This window comes from Pogoniulus pusillus, chromosome 38 (genome assembly GCF_015220805.1).
Source record: "Pogoniulus pusillus isolate bPogPus1 chromosome 38, bPogPus1.pri, whole genome shotgun sequence".
In the NCBI taxonomy this organism is placed as follows: Eukaryota; Metazoa; Chordata; class Aves; order Piciformes; family Lybiidae; genus Pogoniulus; species Pogoniulus pusillus.
The window spans coordinates 4,390,499-4,413,502 of NC_087301.1; the positions used below are offsets into that span (position 1 = coordinate 4,390,499).

The 23,004-nt window shown below is 50.8% G+C and overlaps 1 long non-coding RNA gene across 2 annotated transcripts in view; it reads right to left on the bottom strand.

Moving 5' to 3' along the window:
* Window positions 1-23,004, bottom strand: part of LOC135191088 (uncharacterized) — an 83,880-nt gene that overhangs the window by 24,700 nt on the left and 36,176 nt on the right. For both annotated transcript variants that reach the window (XR_010308727.1, XR_010308728.1), the window contains exon 2: window positions 2,857-2,952. This is a non-coding gene — a long non-coding RNA (uncharacterized LOC135191088). The remainder of the gene's footprint in view (window positions 1-2,856; window positions 2,953-23,004) is intronic.

Here is a 23,004-nt window from a genome sequence, read left to right on the forward strand (position 1 = left end):
AGCTTTGAGGAGCTGCCAAAAGCTGCTTGCTCCTACAAAGCTGCAATTCCTGTTTGGATCAGAAAGGCTACAAAAAATGTATTAGCTGTTACCTCAGTCCATTGTGCAATTCCTGCTCTTTTCCATCCATTCCGTTTTGGATTAGTGTCTTGCTTCATCATATGGACAAGGGCTGGGTTTGCTGAAGCCAAGTGTGATGCCCCAGGAATCAATAGCACAGTGATAAATTTTCTCTAGCTCAGAATCTGATTCCCAATCCCTTACCTGAATTACTGTATTGATTGGTAGGGGGGTGGGGGAAAAAATGGATTACAAATAGAAATGCAAGACAATTAAATGCTGTGCAATTAACACTGAGCCTCAAGAACGATGACTTAGAGACAAAAGGGCAGAACTCAGGAACCTGCTTTTGTTTCTACTTGCTAAAACAAGCTCTTGTGAGACCACAGCTCCAGTGCTGTGTCCAGTTTTGGTCACTACAGTACAGGAGGGACACTGAGGTGCTGGAGTGGGTGCAGAGAAAGGTGAGGAGGCTGGGGAGAGGTCTGGCAAACATGGCCTGTGAGCAGCAGCTGAGGGAGCTGGGGGTGTTTAGTCTGCAGGAGGCTGAGAGGAGACCTTATTGCCCTCTACAGTTACCTAACAGGAGGTTGTAGTGAGGCTGCAGCTGGTCTCTTCTCCCCAGTTACTAATGATAGGACAAGAGGAAATGGCCTCAAGTTGCATCAAGGGAGGTTTAGGTTGGCTGTTGGGAGGAAGTCCTTTCCTGTGCAGGCTGCCCAGTGAGGTGGTGCAGTCACCATCCCTGGAGGTGTTTAAAAGGAGAGTGGATGTGGTGCTTGAGGCTATGGTCTGGTGATGAAGGCTGCTGGGATGAAGGTTGGACTGGCTGATCCTGGTGGTCCTTTCCAACCACAGTGATTCACAGTGATGAGATGTTGTGCTAAGGGGTTTGACTTAGTCAGGGACTTGTCAGTGTGAGACTAAGGATTGGACTTGAGGAGCTTGAAGGGCTTTGCCAATCTAAAAGATTCTGTGATAAACCTTTAAGTTTCAGTGCTCAGGCCAGCTTCTAATTGGTGTCTGCTAGGAAGAAGCTTTCCCTGTGAGAAAAGAGTTCTCTTAATCATCCACTGGTGGCTTCCTCTCCAGCATCTGGAGCTATTTATTGCAGGAGGTAGACACTGCTCTGGCAGGCCAATGGCTTGATCCTCTAAGGCTGTTTCTCTGGGAAAACAGCCAGGCTTGAATACCAATTATCTCATTAGAAATCTGGAGTAACTCCATTGACTTCAGTGGGAATGGTTAGGTTTGGAATAACTTCACAGAGCACCTTCCTCCAGCCTGAAATGTGCACTGAGGACAGCATATTTCAGTCTAAACTAGGAGCACCTCTCCCACACCAGCACTGGGAAGGGAGCGAGACGACAGGGAGCACTTTGCGATGCTCTTTTGAGATGGTGGTGACAAGAACACTGCTGCCAAAAAACCCAGCCACAAATTCAGTCCAGAAACCTCTGGCATCATTAAGCATTTGTGGATGTGGAAGGGGAAGAGGAAAAGGCAATTGGATTACTTTGTCCTCCAACAAGAGAAATCATAGACTTGTTAGGGCTGGAAGGGACAAGGATCATCCAGTCCCAACTGCCCTGCCATGGGCAGGGACACCTCACACTAGATCAGGTTGCTCAGAGCCACATCCAGCCTGGCCTTAAAGACCTCTATAGAGGTCTTTAGGCTTCCACCTATGAAGCTTCCACCAACCCTCTGGGCATCCTATGCCAGTGTCTCACCATCCTCATGGTGAAGAAGTTCTTACTGTGCTAGTTTGAGCCTAGCTGGGATATTGTAGTGAGAGGAATTAGATGCTAGGGTGTGAAAAGGAAACGATGGTGATGGCTGCTGCACTCATAGGCAACATAAATATAGATAAGGGAGTTGCTCTCTGGCTCTGGCTGCATGCACTTCTCTAACTTGCTGCCTAATTTGTCTGCCTCCTAACCCCCCTGGCTGACCCTCCAAACTCACCTTGAACATAAAGCAAAGCCTGGGGTAAGATAGAGGGGTGGGAAGAAGGTGGAAGAGTGGTTGGAAGCATCACACTTCCTAACATCCAGTCTGAATCTACCCACTTCTAGTTCTGCCCCAATGTTTTGTGACAGATGAAGCTTGACCTTTAGGCTATGCCTGTACCTGCCACAAGAGGAAAGGCTGAGAAAGCTGGAGCTGTTCAGCCTGCAGAAGGTTTAGAGACCAGCACATAAAGGGAGACTACCAGAAGGATGGAGACTCTCTTTAGACAAGGAGCCCCAAGGGAAAAACAAGAGGTGATAGGGACAAGTTACTGCTGGGGACATCCCAGCTGGACTCCAGAAGGAAACTTTTCCCCATGAGAAGAGATGGAAATTGGAATCATCTTCCTAGGAGACCAGTGGAGCCCCCTCCACTGAACAGTCTGGAGAGCCAGCTTGGCAGGGTGCTGGGCCAGCTCATTTCAACTCCACCACCCACCTAGAAACACTGGATCCTTGGGGTCCTTTCCAACCTGGCATTCTGTGACTAGGATTATCCTTGGAAAGCACTGGAGCAAGGTTGGACACAGGCATTTATCTCCATCACATAAACACCTCTAAGTCTGATAGCTCACTGTTAGCTGCTCTGTGGCCATAGGTCACTCTCAAACCTTCATTTATGTCAGGCAATATCATGCATCATTGATTTCAACTGAGGAGATGCTTATTAGTAAGATTTAGGGTGTTGGATTGTTAAGACTACAGAAAGATCAGCTACAGCATGGTGATCCAGAGAGCTGGGATAACTCAGAGCATCATTAGATCATTTTCATTAGCTACTCACCACAGCTTCCAGTGCTGCTTAGGACATCAAAGCCATGCTGCAGGTCTGGGGATCCAAGGCTCGTGTGGAAAAAAGATGTGAAGAATGCAAAGGTTTCTGCATTAGAAGAGATTAAAAACATTAAATCCAGATTAATGTGGGGAGGAGATGAATAAAAGGTGACACAACAAAGGCAAGTAAGGTAGTTAGTGGCATGGAAAAGGTCAGATGGAGGCTCCTGCTTTTACTTTGGGTAATACAGGAGTCCAATTGAATTAAAGAGCTATTAGTTGTAAACTGATAAAGCCTTTTTCCCCCTCCATGTGCTGTGAAACTCACAAGCATGAGGCACTACAGCTGCAGAGAATTTAGGATAGTCCACAAAGAGGAAGCATTCACAGAGGCAGAACATGCACTGTTAAGGTAAGAGGTTGAAGCATCAACCCAGCACCACCATGGCCTCTAAAGCATGTCCCCAAGTGCCATGGCCACAGGTTTCATGGAATCATAGTGTCTGTCAGGATTGGAAGGGACCACAAGGAGCAGCCAGTTCCAACCCCCCTGCCATGGGCAGGGACACCCTACCCTAGAGCAGGCTGCACACAGCCTCAGCCAGCCTGGCCTCAAACACCTCCAGCCAGGGGGCCTCAATCACCTCCCTGGGCAACCCATTCCAGCCTCTCACCACTCTCATCACCAACAACTTCCTCCTCACTTCCACTTTGACTCTCCCCACCTCCACCTTTGCTCCATTCCCCCCACTCCTGCCACTCCCTCACAGCCTCAAAAGTCTCTTCCCAGCTTTTTTTGGAGCCCCCTTCAGACCCTGGCAGGCCACAAGAAGGTCCCCTGGGAGCCTCCTCTGCTCCAGCCTGCACAGCCCCAACTCTTTCAGGCTGTGCTTACAGCAGAGCTGCTGCAGCCTCTCAGCATCCTCCTGGCCCCACTCTGGACATGCTCCAGCATCTCCACAGCCCTCTTGTCCCAGGGGCTCCAGAGCTGGATGCAGTACTCCAGGTGGGCTCTCAGCAGAGCACAGCAGAGGGGCAGAATCCCCTCCCTGGCCCTGCTGGCCACACTTCTGCTGCTGCAGCCCAGGCTCTGCTTGGCTTTCTGGCCTGCAAGTGCACACTGCTGGCTCCTGCTGAGCTTCTCCTCCAGCAGCACCCCCAAGTCCCTCTCCTCAGAGCTGCTCTCCAGCCACTCACTGCCCAGCCTGGACTTGTGCTTGGCACTGCCTCGACCCCGCTGCAGGACCTTGCACTTGGTCTTGTTGAATTTCATGAGCTTGGCTTGTGCCCACCTCTGCAGCCTGTCCAGGTCCTTCTGCTATTTATTAGCAAGCCTGAAAAATGCTCTCCATATGAGGCTCCTCTCATGCCATGAATCTTGTACACACAAGGTAAGGTAATTGCTGCTAGAAAGCACTTGTGAGCTCAATATGAATAAAGCACAAGAGGCATAAGCAAGGGGGGGAAAAAAAGATGTAAGCAATGAAAGAAACTGGATAAAAGCTCTGGAGATAAAAAGTGCCCAGTGGCTCTTCATGTTTGTTGTTTTGGGGGTGGTTTTGGGCTTTTAGTTTTGTAAGCATCATTGTAAATGAAGACACAAAAAAAAGACCCTACCAAAGTATCTTAGACACCAATTTTAAAGTGAAAAAACAAACCCTGAGCTGCATCACCACAAACATTTACACAGTAGCTGTGATGCTGTGATTTATGCTGATCCAATCAGGGATTACAATATGCCATGGAACCACAGACAAGAATCAAAAGCTGCTCCAAATACACTTCTCCCAGGCACTCAGAACTGACAAGCTTTAGGCCAAGATTTACCAGTGGAAACTGTGTTTGAACATGGGGTTGCCAATAAACAGGCTTCAGAAAGCTGCAGTCAGAAGCTTCCCAGAAAGCAGAAGTGGATGAAATTGCCACCAAAGCCAAACTTCATTGAGAATTAAATACAGGAGGATTTGAATGGAAGTGGTCCCCATTTGAACCAGAAAAACATGTAGTGAAATTGTGCTAATCTCTTGGAGGGTAGCAGAGCCCTGCAGAGGGGCCTGGCCAGGCTGGATGGGTGGGCAGAGGTCAATGGGATGAGACTGAACAAGGCCAAGTGCAGGGCTCTACACTTTGGCCACGACAACCCCAAGCAGCACTACAGGCTGGGGACAGAGTGGCTGAGAGCAGCCAGGCAGAGAGGCAGCTGGGGGTACTGGGAGAGAGGAGCTGAAGAGGAGGCAGCAGTGCCCAGGTGGGCAGCAGAGCCAATGGCATCCTGGGCTGGCTCAGGAGCAGTGTGGGCAGCAGGACAAGGGAGGTTCTTCTGCCCCTGTGCTCAGCACTGCTCAGGCCACCCCTTGAGTGCTGTGTCCAGTTCTGGGCTCCGGAATTGCAGAGAGATGTTGAGGTGCTGGAAGGTGTCTGGAGAAGGGCAGCAAGGCTGGGGAGGGGCCTGGAGCAGAGCCCTGTGAGGAGAGGTTGAGAGAGATGGGGGTGTGCAGCCTGCAGCAGAGGAGGCTCAGGGCAGAGCTCATTGCTGTCTGCAGCTGCCTGCAGGGAGGCTGTAGCCAGGTGAGGTTGGGCTCTGCTGCCAGGCAGCCAGCAACAGAAGAAGGGGACACAGCCTCAAGTTGTGCCAGGGCAGGTTGAGGCTGGATGTTAGAAGGAAGTTGTTGTCAGAGAGAGTGATTGGCATTGGAATGGGCTGCCCAGGGAGGTGGTGGAGTGGCTGTGGCTGGAGGTGTTGAAGCCAAGCCTGGCTGGGGCACTTAGTGCCATGGTCTGGTTGGTTGGCCAGGGCTGGGTGCTAGGTTGGACTGGCTGAGCTTGGAGCTCTCTTCCAACCTGCTTGATTCTGTGATTCTAATTCTGGCCATGGGGTGCAGAAGAATACAGAGAATGATGAGATGGCCTTGGTTTGACAGTCTTGGAGTCACTCTCTAACGTTTCTTTGTAAGATGATTTCAATTCTGGCCTCTCACCTGATGAATTCCACTGAAAATACAAACCAGTGAAGCAAATCACTTCACTTTTGAAAGCTGATCAAGTTCCACCTAAAATTAGAGGTTGTTTTTTTTTTTTAATCTGTTCCTGTTATATCACTGCTTATAAAAACCTTCTCATGTCTGAGCTAAATGTATTCATGAAGCCATCTGTTAGCTTCTATTTCAGCTTAAACAACAAGATCTGGGCTGAGACCTACAAAAAGTCAGCTGCAGAACAAGCAGTATCTCACTAGAGCTGGCTCCAGGAGGGAATCCATCCTGTGATGGTCTTTCAGATATGACTTCCCTTAGAAACTGAAAAGACTTTGGCATCAGAGGATCTGCCTCCTTTTCTCCACTCCATGAAATAGTTCCTTCCATGTTTGCTTTGCTTGTGGTGGACCCTATCTGTCCCCAGCCTTTTGCTCACTCATTCAAGGCAAGCACCACAAAAACTGGATCCTTGCTCTCACTGGACATCCTCAGTGGCCAAATTGCTTTGGTGCCCTTCAAGTATAACAGAAAGAAACTAATTTTGCTCACTCTGTGCCAGAGGAATCCTACTCTCCCACTTTTCTTCTCTTCTACCCCATTTCTGAACTCCTCCTTCCATCCCTCCTGGCAATTACCTGCCATTGTACACGACCTGTGGATGCTCAGTCCCCTGGAGACTGAAGGGGAGGAGGTTTTGACAAAGGTCTCTGAGACAAACCACTCTAAAATTGACAAAAATGTAAAAGCCTGCTGAGCTAAATGCAACGTGAAAAGGGCAAAGCTGAAGTCAGCTCAGCAGAAGCAGTCCTTGCTTCGCTCAGAACAGACTGCCTCAGCAGAGAGCAGGGCTGGCCTGCTGTTACCTCTCAGGTCTGAACAACAGGACTTTTAATTGAGCACCCATGAGGAGAAGAAAAAGGTCTGTGCCTGATGACATTTCTTGTCTCTGATCCCATCTGTGGCCAGCAAAAGTTCATCTGGCATCTTTGAGCATGGTGTCTGTCTGGAAGGTGTCACACTGCCAGAAAACATTCCTGAGTGTCTTCAGGAACTCAGAAGGGAAACCAAGTGCAGGGTCCTGCAGCTGGGTTGAGTCAATCCTAAGCACAAATCCAGGCTGGGCAGTGAGTGGCTGGAGAGCAGCCCTGAGGAGAGAGACTTGGGGGTGCTGCTGGAGGAGAAGCTCAACAGGAGCCAGCAGTGTGCACTTGCAGCCCAGAAAGCCAAGCAGAGCCTGGGCTGCAGCAGCAGAAGTGTGGCCAGCAGGGCCAGGGAGGGGATTCTCCTCCTCTGCTGTGCTCTGCTGAGACCCCACCTGGAGTCCTGCATCCAGTTCTGGAGCCCCTGGGACAAGAGGGCTGTGGAGATGCTGGAGAGTGTCCAGAGCAGGGCCAGGAAGATGCTGAGAGGCTGCAGCAGCTCTGCTGTGAGCACAGACTGAAAGAGTTGGGGCTGTGCAGGCTGGAGCAGAGGAGGCTCCCAGGTGACCTTCTTGTGGCCTGCCAGGATCTGAAGGGGGCTACAAAAAAGCTGGGGAGGGACTTTTGAGGCTGTGAGGGAGTGGCAGGTCTGGGGGGAATGGAGCAAAGCTGGAGGTGGGGAGAGTCAGAGTGGACATGAGGAGGAAGTTGTTGGTGATGAGAGTGGTGAGAGGCTGGAATGGGTTGCCCAGGGAGGTGGTTGAGGCCCCATGGCTGGAGGGGTTTGAGGCCAGGCTGGCTGAGGCTGTGTGCAGCCTGCTCTAGGGTAGGGTGTCCCTGGGCATGGCAGGGGAGTTGGAAGTGGATGATGCTTGTGGTCCCTTCCAAACCTGACTGATTCTATGAACTTTTTTTCCCCTTGCCCTGCACATCTAAATGAAAAGGTAGAGCTGAAGGTGCTAAGAGCAGACATCACAGGCATTCCCTGCCCTTCTGCTTGTTACACAGGGAACCTACTGCTGTAACTCATGCAGAGATGAGAAGGAATCATCTGAAGCTGAGGAAGAGTAAACTTAGACCTGGACCTTAGGAAGAAGTTCTTCAGTATAAGAATGGTGAGACTCTGCAGTGGGTTGCCCAAAGAGATTGTGGATGCCTCCTCCCTCAAGGAAGGTAGACTGGATGAGGCCTTGGACAACCAAGTCTAGCTGAGAGGTGTCCCTGCCCATAGAAGGGGGTTTGGAGTAGATGATCTCTGTAAATGCCAATCTGCAGGGTTGAGAATTTCCATTCAGAGAAGGCTCTACCAAATTAAGCCTCCCAAGCTAAGCTTGGGGTACAGAAAGGTGAGCTGCATTCACCCTGAAGCCTCTGCACTGCTCTCCCCTGCAGGTCAGCAGCTTCCACCCCCTCCTCTGCCCCTGTTCTAGAGCTCACAGGGCACAACGACATTTGAAGAGCAACAAAGTGAAATGTTGCAAAACTTAAGCCTAACTTCAGCACTCATCAAGCAAAGCATCCCTTGGGGGCAGGGATGCCCACCCGTGAGTGTGGGTTTTTAGACCTGCTGAGAGGTTGAGATGATTGACAGCAGCCACTCAAAGGCTGCAAGCCAGGCAGAGCAAAGAAACGCTGCCAAGAGGAGCGCCGGGCAGCAGCGGCTGCTGCGCTGCACTGCACTGCCTAAGGAAGCAGCCAAGACAAAGGGTTGAGTTCAGCCTGCACAGCCCTGAACGTCCTGCTCATTTCCTCACCAAACAGCCTCTAAATGCTGTGAATCATCCAATTCCCAATTTAATTCTCCAAGTCACTCAAGAGAGGTAGATCAGCAGAGGAACATCTGTGCCGGTAAGATATATTTGGATCCAGATACTGAGCACTCTTTCAGTGAAAATTAAACTCTTTCTCCTTCCTCATTCTTGCAGTTGACAACAATCTTCAAGCAGCTAAGGGGGAGGAAATAAAAAAAACATTTAGCAACACCTCAATGGTTGCTTTTTCCCAGACAGGTGCTTGAGCAAGGTTTTTATCTGCCCAGAAGTTCCAGTTGACTAATTGTGCTAAAGTCATCAGCATGCAATGTAACAGCAGCTCCTCTGGAATAAAACAAACATCCACCTAGCCCACCCCTGGGCTGTAGTGGTGGCAGATGGCTGGGAATGAGAAGGATGAGAGGATAAAGACTGCACTGCCTTCCTCTGCTTTCCCAGACCTTGAGCGCAGGATTGGCTGCACTTGCAGCTGAAGGATGCTGGGGTGCAGGTTCTGGTTGCAGTATGCAGAGTCCAAGCTTGTACCATGCAGCTCCATGGGGTGGCAGGAAGGTGCCCACCCTCCATTCCCCATGGCCTGATGGCTACAGCTGCAGTGTGGGTCAGAGGAGATGCAGAACATGTTTGGATGTGCAGGGTTCTGCACTTTGGCCACAACAACCCCAAGCAGCACTACAGACTGGGGACTGAGTGGCTAGAAAGCAGCCAGGAGGAAAGGGACCTGGGGGTACTGCTAGATAGTAGCTGAAGATGAGCCAGCAGTGTGCCCAGGTGGCCAAGAGAGCAAATGGCATCCTGGGCTGGCTCAGGAGCAGTGTGGGCAGCAGGACAAGGGAGGTTCTTCTGCTCCTGTGCTCAGCACTGCTCAGGCCACACCTTGAGTGCTGTGCCCAGTTCTGGGCTCCTGAATTCAAGAGAGATGTTGAGATGCTGGAAGGTGGCCAGAGAAGGGCAGCAAGGCTGGGGAGGGGCCTGGAGCAGAGCCCTGTGAGGAGAGGCTGAGGGAGCTGGGGGGGTGCAGCCTGCAGCAGAAGAGGAGGCTCAGGGGCGACCTCATTGCTGAAGGGACATTGTAGCTAGGTGGGGGTTGGGCTCTGCTGCCAGGCAGCCAGGGACAGAACAAGGGGACACAGTCTCAAGCTGTGCCAGGGCAGGTCCAGGCTGGATGTTAGGAGGAAGTTCTTCACAGAGAGTGATTGGCACTGGAATGGGCTGCCCAGGGAGGTGGTGGAGGCAGCGTCCCTTGAGGTGTTCAAGCAAAGCCTGGATGAGGCACTCAGTGCCATGGTCTGGTTGACTGGATAGGGCTGGGGGATAGGTTGGACTGGATAATCTTGGAGGTCTCTTCCAACTTGGCTGATTCTATGGGGATGGACTGAGGCTGCATAATCCAGCAGGAGAGAAAGAGGAGAATTCCTATTGAATGAAGAGATTTCAAGAGAGCTTGGTGGGAATTAACAGACTCAGACAAAATGCTAGGGAGGACTCTTTAACTTGCTGCTTCTCTGTATGGGCTCATTAATTAAGGACTCATATGAAAGCATCCTGTAGTTCTCTCCATGGTGGTCAGGCTGTTCAGAGAGATGCTGCTGCTGTTCTTTCAGGGCTGTTACTGCAAAACACACCCCAGCTCTGAACTAACAGAGAGACAGGAGGAGCTGCTCCCACAGGAGCTGGGATCTGGGAGAACTGTTCCAGCACATCTACGCTGCTGAACAGCTCATGGAGCTGCAACAAATTCTTTCTGTAATGATGTTACTCCTCTTTGATGGATCAAAAAGCACCACCTCTCTGCACCGTCTGTCTGTTGGAAAGGTTTGGTTCATGCAGTGACTTAGTCACACAAGGACTGCTGAGTAGAGACTCAATTCTGTTACTGCAGGCAAAGAAGAGTCTGTTCCAGGATGGAAGACCTCTCCAGCAAGCCAGGAGAAGGTTCTCACTGCTGCTCTAGTGGGCAGCAATGCCCTAGGAGCCATGCTGCAAGATTGACACATTGTCATCCTGCACTGGCAGAGGGAGAGGCTGTGTCCTCTGGGAAAATACAGCCTGAGCCCACTTTGTATTCCTTAAAAGCTGACAATAATGACGTTAAAAACAGCTCTCTGCATCATCTTTCAGACTGCAAGTGAATGTCAACAGCTGTCTCCATCAGAGCAGGTCTACATTCCCAGCAAATAGGTTCACTGTACCCAGGTTAGACATCAGAGTGAGAGAATGGTTGGGGCTGGAAGAGACCTGTGAGGGTCAAGTCCAAACCCTCCTGCCAGAACAGGATCATCCAGGGCAGGTCACACAGGAACACATCCAGGTGGGTCAAGTGGCCCACATTCCAGGAAGGTTCTTTGGAGACCACTCTTGTCACAGGCTCACAGGATGTCAGGGGTTGGAAGGGACCCAAAGAGGTCATTGAGTCCAACCCCCTGCCAGAGCATGGCCATACAATCTAGCTCAGGGCACACAGGAACACATCCAGACAGGCCTGGAAAGGCTCCACAGAAGGAGACTCCACAACCTCTCTGGGCAGCCTGTGCCAGGGCTCTGGGACCCTTCCAGGCAAGAAGTTCTCCCTTGTGTTGAGCTGGAACCTGCTGTGCTGCAGCTTCCTTGTCCTATCCCAGGGAGCAGTGAGCAGAGCCTGTCCCCCCCCTCTCCTGACCCCCAGCCAGTTACAAACATTTATCCAATCCCCTCTCAGTCTTCTCTTCTCCAGACCAAGCAGCCTCAGGTCCCTCAGCCTCTCCACATCAGGCTGTGTTCCAGTCCCCTCATAGCTCTCTGCTGGACTTTCTCCAGCAGATCCCTGTACCTCTGAAATTGGAGAGCCCAAAACCAACAGGAGCCTGGCTGAGGCTTTGTGCCATGGTTTAGGTTAATTGGAAGGTGTTAGGTGATAAGTTGGACTTGATCTCGAAGGTCTTTCCCAACCTGGTTAATTGTGTGATTCTCCAAACTAACCAGCCCCAGCTGCCTCAGCCTCATCTCCTGAGAGCAGCTCCTCAGCAGCTCTGCACTCTGCTGCAGCCCAGCCAAAGTGGGGCTCGCTGGACCTGTGTCCCCTACCTGCTGCTAGCCTGTTCCACATTCCCAGCAGCGTCACACCCAGGCAGCAGGCAGAGTGCGTGGGCTGAGCACCATATGGAGAGGCGCAGGCGGCTAAGGGAGATACCAACCAGCTCCTAGGAGTCAAATTTAGCCAGGAGTCAACTTCTACCTGTGTTGCTTTCCTGTCTCTTTGTTGGGGTTGGTTTTGTTTTGGCTTTTTTTGTTGTTGGGTTTTGTTTGTTTGGGGAAGGGGTTTTTGTTTGGGTTTTTTTTTGTGTGTGGCTTTTTCTCCTCTTTCTCCTCACAGCCCCCCCCCCAGGAAGCTGACATCAAAAGAAAGTAAAGGCTGAGAAAAAAAACCCAAACCACCTACATTCTGCTTCTCCTTTCCTGTGTTAGCTTCTCTTACAGATTCACAGAATGCCAGGTTGGAAGGGACCCCAAGGATCATCTGCTCCAACCTTTCAAGGTGAGAGTGGAGCTGCAATGAGCTGGCTTAGCATCCTGTCAGACTGAGTCTTAAAGCTATCCAGTGGAGGGGAAGCCACTGCTTCCCTTGGGAGATGATTCCAGTGTCCAACTGTTCTCATAGGGAACTATTTCCTCCTGCAGTCCAATGGGAATCTCCTCAGTAGTAACTTGTCCCTTGTCTTTGCAATGGGACTGCTTGTCAAAAGGGAGGCTCCAGGCTCTGAGTGAAGGAGCTGGGGTTGCTGAGCCTGGAGAAGAGGAGGGTCAGGGCAGACCTCATTGCTGTCTAAACCAACCTGAAGGGCAACAAAGCTGGTTAGGGGCCTGGAGCACAGCCCTGTAAGGAGAGGCTGATGGAGCTGGGGGTGTGCAGCCTGCAGAAGAGCAGGCTCAGGGCAGAGCTCAATGCTGACTACAACTACCTGAAGGGAGGCTGTAGCCAGGTGGGGTTGGGCTCTGCTGCCAGGCACCCAGCAACAGAACAAGGGGACACAGCCTCAAGCTGTGCCAGGGGAGGTTCAGGCTGGATGTTAGGAGGAAGTTGTCGTCAGAGAGAGTGATTGGCATTGGAATGGGCTGCCCAGGGAGGTGGTGGAGTGGCTGTGGCTGGAGATGTTGAAGCCAAGCCTGGCTGGGGCACTTAGTGCCATGGTCTGGTTGGTTGGGCAGGGCTGGGTGCTAGGTTGGACTGGCTGAGCTTGGAGCTCTCTCCCAACCTGTTTGATTCTATGATTCTATGCTCCTGGCAACCACCCCTTAGCGCTGGTTCATGGCAATAAGGTCTCCCTTAAGCCTTCTCTTCTCCAGGCTGAACAACCTCAACTCCTCTCCTCCTGCCCCCACACTTCTGCCTATCTCAGTTCCCAGCCATCCTCTTCTTCCCCTCCATGAATGGCTACAAAATCTCACTTCATATTTGGAAGCCACTTAAAAACAATGAAGCCTGAAGCTCTCTGTAAGCCTCTGTGACACATGAAGGACAACTCCTAATCCTGCAGCTGAATAATGGCTCTTTGGATAATTAGTATCAGATATTTTTAAACAGGCAGGTCTCTCTGGCTGAGGGCAACTGTGAGGCTGAAATCAATCCTGAACAAGTATTAGATTAATTCCAGAGATCTTTGTCTCTATGGACAAAAACCTCCTGTCTTCCTGTGAACATTGTAATGATGAGAACATTAATATTAGATAATTATGACTTTGAAAGATTAAATGAAAAATGGGGATGAGGAGGAAAAGGCATTAAATAAAACTCCTCTCTGTGTAGGCTGCTAACACTCAGCTGTTGACAGATCCAGACTGAAGTAATAGAAGCAGGGGGAAGGGAGAGGTGGTGACTGCCCCTGCCCAGAGTGGCAGAGGTACAGCTCTGAGGGAGGGAATGCCAAGCAAACAGAGTTCTTCACACAGAAGTCTTCACTCATCTATAGCAGCAATGCTTAGCCTCTTTCATAAGGGCCCCTTCAGGTACAGGCAGGCAGCTCCAAGGTCCCTCTGGAGTCTTCTCTTCTCCAGGCTGCACACCCCCAGCTCCCTCAGCCTATTCTCACAGCAGAGCTGCTCCACAGAATGGTTTAGGTTGGAAGGGACCTCAAAGCTCTGCCATTTCCAATCCCCTGCCATAGGTAGGGACACCTCCCACTAGAACAGATTGCTCAAGGTCTTATCCAACCTGGCCTTGAACACCTCTCTGGACAACCTGTGCCAGTGTCTCACCACCCTCACTGCAAACAACTTCTTCCTAACACCTAATTTCAATCTCTCCTCTGCCACTTCAAACCCATTCCTCCTCATCTTGTCATTACAAGACTTTGTCAATAGTCCCTCCCCAACCCTCCTGGAGCTCCCTTCAGATACTGGAAGGCCACTCAAGGTCTCCTCCAAGCCTTCTCTTCTCCAGGCTGCACAGCCCAAACTCTCTCAGTCTGTCCTCAGAGCAGAGCTGCTGCAGCCCTCTCAGCATCTTGGTGGCCTTCTTTGGACCAGCTCAAACAATTCCATGTCCTGCTTGTGCTGGGGGCTCCAGAACTGCACACAGGACTCCAGGTGGGGTTTGAGGAGAACAGAGCCAAGGGACAGGATCCCCTCCCTTGCCCTGCTGCCCACACTGCTCTTGTTGCAGCCCAGCACGGGGTTGGTTATCTGGGCTGCACTCACACTGCCAGCTCATGTTAAGCTTTTCATCCAGCCCTTGGATCATCGTGGTGGCCTCCTCTGGACTCCATCCAGCAGCTCTGTGTCCTTCTTATGCTGGGGACACCAGAAATGGATGCAATATTCAAGGGAGGGTCTCAGCAGAGCAAAGTCAAGGAGCAGAAACCCATCTCTTGCCCTACTGCCCACTGCTCTTGATGCTGCCTAGGACACAATTTGCCCAAATGAGGTAGAAACAGTACTCAAAAAAGGTAGAGCCCAACCTGTTTCCACCAGTGTCCTTTGCTGAAGGCTAGCACAGGGCAGAATCTTAACTGCTTGCTCAACCCCAACCCAGGGCATGTGAGAGACATCCCAGGGCAGGACAGGGGCATGTTTTCTTCCTACCTCTTATTAATTTGCTTGCTCAGAAGAAACTGATGACTATAAAAACCTTAGCAGTGTGTAATAAGCAGAATCCTCTTAGAGCAAATCTGACAGGCACTGGAGGTGCCTTAATAGAGCTGCATCATTTCAGTTGTTCCCTTCTGCTTGATCCATAGCAAGCAGAGGGGGAAATGTGACTAGAGGATGCTGGGGACACTGCATGAATGACCTTACCTCCCACCTCTCCTATGCAGATGACTTCTCCCCCATTGGTGATCTTTTGAATCTGGCCCTGAACTACCATTGATGACCCTTTGATGAGAAAGGTAAAAGTTTGTGTGTGCTAAATTCCTTTTCTTGGCCTTAAAAGAGGAGTTCTTAAATAAGGCTCACCAGAAATGCCTTAAACCAGTTGCTTTTATCTGTTTTTATAGGGAACGTAAGGATTTGTCTCTTTCCTCCCCCTCCCACCTTGCTGCTGGTTCCTTTTTGATTGGATTAGCAATTGATTGAAAAGCCAAGAGTTACAATGTTCATTGTAGCCATAGCAAAACTCCTGGTAAACTCTAAAAATCACAGAAACTGCCTTGCACAGGGAATCATTGAATTGTTTCAGCTGGGAAATAGCTCTAAGACCAAGTCCAACCATCAACCCAACACCAGCATGGCCATTAAACCACCTCCTCCAGTGCCACATCCACTGGTTTCTTGAACACCTCCAGGGTTGATCATAGAATCAATCAGGTTGGAAGAGGTCTCCAAGCTCATCCAGTCCAAACTCTGACCCAGCCCTATCCAATCAACCAGACCATGGCACTAAGGGCCACAAGGATGAGCAGAGGGCTGGAACACCTCTCCTATGAGGACAGACTGAAAGAGTTGGGGCTGTGCAGGCTGGAGGAGGCTCCGAGGTGACCTTCTTGATGCCTTGCAGTATCTCAAGGGGGCTACAAAAAAGCTGGGGGAGGACTTCTTAAACTCTCAGGTAGTGATAGGACTGGGGAGGATGGAACAAAGCTGGAAACAGGGAGATTCAGAGTGGAGATTAGGAAGAAGCTGTTGAGCATGAGAGTGGTGAGAGGCTGGAATGGGTTGCCCAGGGAGCTGGTGGAAGCCTCATCCCTGGAGGTGTTTAAGGCCAGGCTGGATCGGGCTCTGGCCAGGCTGCTCTAGGGTAGGGTGTCCCTGGGCATGGCAGGGGGCTTGGAACTGGCTGCTCCTTGTGGTCCCTTCCAACCCTGCCTGATTCTATGATTCTAAGTGCCATGACTCCATCACCTCCCTGGGCAGGGAATGGGTTCCAATCCCTGACCACCCTTACAGTTTAAAAAAAAAGCCCCAAACACTTTCCAAATATCCAACCTAAAGCTCCTTTGGCACAAAGTGATACCTCTGGGTAAGGAGCCAGGCACCTCCTTCACCCTCAGTAAGATTTTAATGCAGATTTAGCTTCCAGGCTGGTGAGATGCTGCATTATTCCAGCTGTAAGCACACTGAGCCATCAGTCAGCAGACATATCCTTACCTTTACCCTGTCCCACTTGGAGTACAAAAGACTCTGTTTGTAGCAGACCTTAATGACTTGGGCCAATCTCCTCACCACTCTCCCTTGAGGAATATGGTGTCAACAGATCCTCATCAAGTCACTAATTATGATAATTAGGATGGCATGATCTACAAGTTAACAAGCACAGTGCCCATGTTTGAGAAGCAGTCAGCTTCCTTAGCCTTCATTACCCCTCAACTCCACTCCCCAGCCTGTAGTCAGGTCTGCCTGCCCTCCTCTTCCCAGCAGGCTCGTGGGATGCAGGCAGCAGGATGCTCTGGTAGCCAAGGGGAGGGAAATTCCCCAGCTGGCACAGCTTCTGCAGTGGTTCATCCAAATAAATCAGGCTATGTCAGAGAAAATGGAAAATGCAACACAAAAAACAACTCTGAACTTGGAGACTTTGAGAACTTGGCTTGAATGAGCTCTGGACTTCAAATGTCATGGCCCTGACAAACTTCTCCTGTCAATTTTAATAGCATGGATCAGGTCCTGAAGCTGATTGATTTCCATTATCTCTTTCTCTCCTTCTGTTCTGCTGCTAACACCCATTCCCTTGGGATGAGACAATCCTATTTTAGCAGGCTGCTTTCTCTGCAGGGGATATTGCTTCATTAGCAATCTCAAAAGGTGGGAGGGAAGCAAGTTAGCTCTGGGACATATGGCTGAGACAGATCTATCCCTGGGGTAAAAAAAAATCAGTTAACTCAGTGCAGTTGTATAAGTTGAGAGGCAAATTTGGATCTGACCTCTTTCCACATGGGAAAGAGCATTGCTGGGTTCCAGGCAAAGCAAAGCTTCATTCTGGACCTGCATACCTGGAGTCCTGGGTGCAGTTCTGGAGCCCTCAACACAAGAAGGACATGGAACTGTTGGACCCAGGCCAGAGGAGGCCACCAACATGCTGAGAGGGCTGCAGCAGCTCTGCTCTGAGGACAGGCTGAGAGAGTTTAGGCTCTGCAGCCTGGAGAAGAGAAGGCTTCCAGGAGACCTTGGAGTGGCCTTCCAGTATCTGAAGGGCTGCAGGAAGAACTATAGACAATGTCTTGTAAAGACAGGATGAGGAGAAATGGGTTTGAAGTGGCAGAGGGGAGATTGAAAGTGGATGTTAGGAAGAAGTTCTTTGCAGTGAGGATGAGGAGACACTGGCACAGGTTGCCCAGGGAGGTTGTGGAGCACAGAGAGGGAGGGTGAAGAGAAACTGGCACAGGTTGCCCAGGGAGGTGTTCAAGGCCAGGTTAGATGAGACTTTGAATGACCTGTTCTAGTGGGAGGTGTCTGTGCCTAAGGTAGGTGGTTGGAACTGGAAGAGCTTTGAGATCCCTTCCAACCTAAACCATTCTATGATTCTATCTGCCCCTGGTTTGCAGAGGTGATAACACAAACCTGTGGACCTTAACAGGAACTGTCACCTTAAATAACCAAAGCAAGCAACCAACCAACACCAGACCATGAAACACTCTGTCACATGAGGGTGCTGTAAGAGTCAGGAGCAGAGTCAAACAGAAGGAGATGGGTGTAGAGGCATGAGTGTACCAACTTTGCATAACTGCTGCTTGTAGGTAAATCCTCACACATCCCTCCTGAAATAAACACATCTCCCATGCAGCAGCTTCTCCACGAGGCTAGGCCTGCACTGGCACTCATATAAATTCAAATTAGGGAGCTACTTTATTGACATGACAGGCACCATGAGCACTGCCAAGCCAGGAGAGGAGAAAGCTGTCAGGAGGAGATACAATTCAGCAGCCATGCTGGATGCACACTGCCTCACCTGGCAAGGCATAAAGAGTGGGGGAAGCAATCCTGCACCAGCAGCTCTGCCAGGGGGATCTGAGACAGAGTCTGAGTTGCACACTACCTCACTTGGCAAGGCATAAAGAGTGGGGAAAGCAATCCTGCACCAGCAGCTCTGCCAAGGGGATCTGAGGCAGTCTGAGTCCCCTCAGCCAATGCAGTCTCACTCCCAAGCACATCCCCAGCACCTGCCTCAGTGAATGTGCTCTGCCAGAAGCCCCTTTTCTTGTTACCAGCACACTTCTGGAATGCTCTCCTCCATCCAGGTGCCTCCCTTCCCTGAAGCAGGTTTCTATGGGGATTGTCACATGTTCCTATCTCCTCTTGTTGCCTCCAGCCCAGCTTTTGGAAAACAATGAGATGTAGCCAGAGCCTCTCAAAACTGGCAGAGCTGATGGAAAGAAAGCATTGGCAGGTCCTGCATCCACTGAAAGGCCTGCAACCAGTTGAGATCAATGTCTGCTAGAATGAAGGTGCAGGTTGTAAGAGATGTGGATGGGTGTAAACAGTTGGGAAGAGTCCAGCATCAAAAATTAATCATGCTGAAATCTGAAGCTAGAATGGAATTCCCCTCTGGGTTATGAGGGTGGAGCTGAAGAAGACAGTTGTGGTTGGGAAGGAATTTCCCCCAGAGGAATTTGGCAAAGATTAAGTCATGGAAGGAGGACAAAAAAAAAAAGAGATCTTAAATACTTCCCATCTTGAGCACAAAGCAAAAATATGGAGAAATGTGCTGGGAGCTCATTTCTGGGAGCATTCCTCTGTAACAGTCCTCCAATCCCTACAGATACTAATTCCCAGTGCTGCCTCTTTGACTTTTGAAGTTCAGGAGACCTGGAATTCAGCTCCATATCTAATAAGGACCTGCAGGAGAACCCTGAGCCAGTGCCTTTCCCTACTGTTATTTACCTGTTCCACAACAACATGATAATAATTGGGGCTGAGGGAGCTGGGGGTGTGCAGCCTGCAGAAGAGGAGGCTCAGGGCAGAGCTCATTGCTGTCTACAACTCCCTGCAGGGAGGCTGTAGCCAGCTGGGGTTGGGCTCTGCTGCCAGGCAAGCAGCAACAGAACAAGAGGACACAGCCTCATGTTGTGTCAGGGCAGGTCTAGGCTGGATGTTAGGAGGAAGTTGTTGTCAGAGAGAGTGATTGGCATTGGAATGGGCTGCCCAGGGAGGTGGTGGAGTGGCTGTGGCTGGAGGTGTTGAAGCCAAGCCTGGCTGGGGCACTTAGTGCCATGGTCTGGTTGGTTGGGCAGGATTGGGTGATAGATTGGACTGGCTGAGCTTGGAGCTCTCTTCCAATCTGCTTGATTCTGTCTTGCAGCCCCTTGCTCACCTCACAGAGGGGCACTACAAGTACTGAAGGAAAGAGCAGAGGATGTAAACAATTATTCTATGCATAATGGAGAGCAGGGAGCAAGGATGCCAAGAGACTTAATTATATGCATCTGCAGATAAAAGCTGAGAAGTGGAGAAGATCAAAGTTAAATATTGCCCTGCCTGCTGCATGCACATTGACCTGCTGCTCTGCACCACTAAGATCTTTCTGCTTAGATGAAAACAGAAGTATTTTTCTTTTAAAAAAATGGGTTTGATAAACTATTAAAACCAAATCTACTTTTCTATTCCAAACAGCCACATTAGCTGTCTCCACAGGTGACTGCTGAGCAGACCTCTAGCCAGAGAGCACATTTTGTTTGCATAATATGATTGGTTCTGCAAGTAAAACTAGATACTCATGACTTGTGATATTTGCCCTCCTCTCCAAGCTGGCTTTGAGTCTCCTCCAGCTACTGATTCAGCTGTGATTCATGGTCCCAGTCCCTGGGTTGCAGGATGTGTCTTGTGTGGTTGCCTTCATGCTCCTTTTCTCTCAGAGCAGCGAGCGGTGATGTGGCAGCTGGCACACGGCGCTGGCAGTGTGCTCCAGGAAGGCAAAGACCTTTAAAAACAGCATTCCTAGGGCATGGTGTCCTGAGCTGAAGGTAGAGGTGACAGTGCTGAGCACTCCTGCAACCCAGGGACTGCTGAGAGTCAAGGGCTGGCATAGCAGGAGACAGAAACCCATCCATAGAATCAAGCAGGTTGGAAGAGAGCTCCAAGCTCAGCCAGTCCAACCTAGCACCCAGCCCTGCCCAACCAACCAGACCATGGCACTAAGTGCCCCAGCCTGAACCTGCCCTGACACACCTTGAGGCTGTGTCCCCTTGTTCTGTCCCTGGCTGCCTGGCAGCAGAGCCCAACCCCACCTGGCTACAGCCTCCCTGCAGGCAGCAGCAGACAGCAATGAGCTCTGCCCTGAGCCTCCTCTTCTGCAGGCTGCACACCCCCAGCTCCCTCAGCCTTTCCTCACAGGGCTGTGCTCCAGGCCCCTCCCCAGCCTTGCTGCCCTTCTCTCAACACCTTCCAGCACCTCAACATCTCTCTGCAATGCAGGAGCCCAGAACTGGACACAGCACTCAAGATGTGGCCTGAGCAGTGCTGAGTACAGGGGAAGAAGAACCTCCCTTGTCCTGCTGCCTACACTGCTCCTGAGCCAGCCCAGGATGCCATTGGCTCTGCTGCCCACCTGGGCACACTGCTGGCTCATGTGCATTTACAGCATGCAGCCTTCACAAACTACCTAGCTGCTGACTGTGGGCAGTAACTGTGCTCCTCACCACCTAATTCACCCTGAAGGCAGCATATAAACGTCTCTACACACCTAGCTCACATCATCCATCTGTTTCCCAGGGGTGGAGAACAGGACAGCTGGCTAAAACAGCACAAGGACAAACTAAAAAGGGTGGCCAGGAAATGAAGGAGAAGACAACATCCATCTGAAAGCACAGTGGAAATTTTAATTAGATGGCAAGATGCAATTACTCACTTTGGAGTTTTGCCAGGTAATATCCATGTAAAATACCACAGGTCTGAATGGACAAAAGGTTGAGGGACCTCTGTTTCCTATCAGTGAGCAGACAGAGCTACCTGCTCAAGGACAAAGCACCAAAGCCTGGTAGCCAGGCAAGCTGACAACAGCCTGCAAATGGAGGTGCTGGCAGAACAAGGACAAATGAAGAGCAGCTCTCTGGTGAAACAAGCACAGGCAACCTCTGCTTTCTGTACTCTGTGGTTCAGCATGATGGAAAGAATCAGGGGGCAGACTGCAAAACCTCTTCCCTCCCTGAGCACAAAACACTTAAACACATTTTGGGACACATTCTGGGCTTCAGTGTACAGCAAAACTGGCTGGCACTAGAAAACTTCCAGCTACTGCTTACCTCCTGACTCTAGCCCTGCGCAGTGACAGTTGTCTGTCTGCTCTGCCACGTGTAGCACCTCCATAGAGCATCAGAGCATTGGATGAGCTTTCCTGAGGTGCAGCATCCCAATTTAGCCAGATCAGAATGGCAGTAGAAGAGAAAATGTTGCAGGGAGCAACATCCACTTCTGTTTGCCCTGTAAATACGGGAGTGACAGAAAAGGAATTTGGTCTGCTCAGCCTGGGGAGAAGGCTCCGGGGACACCTTACAGCTCTTTTTTCAGTATCTGAAGGGGTGTAGAGGCAGGCAGGGGACTGCTTAGAAGGGCTTGGAGTGATAGGATGAGAGGCAACGGCTTGAAACTGGAGCAGGGGAGATTTAGGTCGGATATCAGGAGGAGTGGTGGAATACTGAAAGAGGTTGCCCAGGTTGCAGCCCCATTTCTGGAGACATTCAAGACCAGACTTGATCCTGTGCAGCCTGCTGTGGATGGAGGTGTCCTTGCTACCTGCAGTGGAAGTGGACAAGATGACCTTTGAGTGTCCTTTCCAACCCAAACTGTGAAATGCAGGAAGACACAGAACCCAACAGGGAACCCAATTCCCACCCATGGGAAGGGTTTGAATTAGAGGAGCTTGCATTGTGTTAGCTGATGGCTGGAAACGACATGAAATTGCAACAGAGTTCCAGCTTTAATTGAAATTTCCTGGGATCTGTTATTACACAGCAGTGATTGTTCTGCAGCACTAATGAGCCTTTGCTCAGATGATTATCCAAGTGTCTCTGCAGTCACTATTCCATTATTGTATTATTAATGATCAGATAGGACTGTCACAGCCGAGACGGAACTTGAACGTCAGACAACAGACAAAGCAGTGCCTGGCTCAGAGCACACAAACATGGCTGCTTTGACTGGCACCCCCCTGCTGCCATGCTGGTGACATCAGGCATGCAGAGCAAAGGGCAAGTGCATGGCAGGTGGGACCTGTACAAGCTCTGCCACCCAATTGGCCTTCTCTATCCTGTTTTGCCTGTGTGAGGGATCAGGCAAAATGAATAATCTGTGTTAATGCTAATTTCCAGGTGATCATAGAATCAAGCAGGTTGGAAGAGAGCTCCAAGCTCAGCCAGCCCAACCTAGCACCCAGCCCTGCCCAACCAACCAGACCATGGCACTAAGTGCCCCAGCCAGGCTTGGCTGCAACACCTCCAGCCACAGCCACTCCACCACCTCCCTGGGCAGCCCATTCCAATGCCAATCACTCTCTCTGACAACAACTTCCTAACAACATCCAGCCTAGACCTCCCCGGGTACAGCTTGAGGCTGTGTCCCCTTCTTCTGTTGCTGCTTGCCTGGCAGAAGAGCCCAACCCCACCTGGCTACAGCCTCCCTTCAGGTAGCTGCAGGCAGCAATGAGCTCTGCCCTGAGCCTCCTCTGTTGCAGGCTGCACACCCCCAGCTCCCTCAGCCTCTCCTCACAGGGCTGTGCTCCAGGCCCCTCCCCAGCCTCGCTGCCCTTCTCTCAACACCTTCCAGCACCTCAGCATCTCTCCTCAATTCAGGAGCCCAGAACTGGACACATCACTGAAGGGGTGGCCTGAGCAGTGCTGAGCACAGGAGCAGAAGAATCGCCCTTGTGCTGCTGCCCACACTGCTCCTGAGCCAGGCCAGCAATACAAGTTAGAGCCATTATTTATAGACAGTGTTAAATAACCTTATGATGTCAGCTTTGCAAAGGCTCAGGAAAAGGTCTCTTTTCCTATGCCTGAAAGGCCTTTCCTCTGAGAGGAGTGATTAAACCCCCCCAGCTCCTCCTGACAGCACCACACAGCCCACCCCAACAACAGAGCAGCCCATGTCAAAC